General features: G+C 42.0%; 1 pseudogene; it reads left to right on the top strand.

The window, feature by feature from the left end:
• Positions 1-248: 248 nt before the first annotated feature.
• The window catches only part of LOC129691631 (complex I assembly factor TMEM126B, mitochondrial-like), a 3,917-nt pseudogene continuing 3,198 nt past the window's right edge, over positions 249-967 (top strand).

Raw genomic sequence — 967 nt, 5'->3', positions numbered from 1 at the left:
CTGTGAACTTCAGCCTCCTCCGTCCTGCAGAGGCTGGTACCTGAAGTGTCTCCTAATCCTTTAGTTTCTCAAACTCCACATGAAGAAATTTGCTATAGCAAATTATCCAAGGCATAGGAACTGCTAAATTAAAAGCCTGACAGTATGTGTTAAAATAAGGCCCCACTGTCCAAGGTCAAGCCCTTCACCTTTGCTTGCATTATTTGCTCTTTGGAACATAGATCTATGAGCTCTTCTGTTGGTGCATTATGGTCCAGCAGCTGACCACCCACCTCCTCTCTGTAGACACCTGCATCTTCACAGAAGTGATGCTGCAGCAGGTAAGCCATTCATTCATCACAGCACCGAAGCTCTTCTTCACTTGGTATCATCTGTTTAACAGGAGGAGCGACTTACAACATGGTGGCAGAAACATTATAGAAAAACAAATGTAACTTTAGAAAAACAAATTCAAGCTACTTTCTACATGGTAAGGTCCCATTATACTTGCAAGTTTGGAGCCAGGATCTTCCTCTGTATGTAAAAGAAGATTTACACTGGGCTGGCAGCACAGCACCATGCAGTGACTGAAAAGCTTAGCTGAGGCATCACTCAAAAGGAAGACAAAGGGCCACAGTTTTCCAACATGCCTAATTTGCAAGATCTTAGAAACTCCGTGTAAAATCCAGGATTCTGGCTCTCTGACCACCACTTTACTTGACAACCAACTAACAGCAGCTTAAATAAATAGTGACAGGAAGAGCTGACAGTTCAAGACAATGGTGCCTCTGTTTGGTGACACTGTTAGGTCCAATATCTTTCTTTCCTCTGAAAAGGACTTAGTCCATTAGTTTTCTATTTCAAAGGGGGCAGTTCAGATGCTGTAGCTGTAGGCTGTGTACCCATATTCCAAGTTTTAAAAAGAAGAGAGGGAGAGAAAGAGAAAGAAAGAAAGAAAGAAAGAAAGAAAGAAAGAAAGAAAGAAAGA

This window comes from Psammomys obesus, unplaced genomic scaffold (genome assembly GCF_907164565.1).
Source record: "Psammomys obesus unplaced genomic scaffold, mPsaObe1.curated_primary_1811, whole genome shotgun sequence".
Taxonomy (NCBI): Eukaryota; Metazoa; Chordata; class Mammalia; order Rodentia; family Muridae; genus Psammomys; species Psammomys obesus.
The sequence above is the reverse complement of the archived record's forward strand: the minus strand, read 5'-3'. Positions and strand labels throughout refer to the sequence as shown.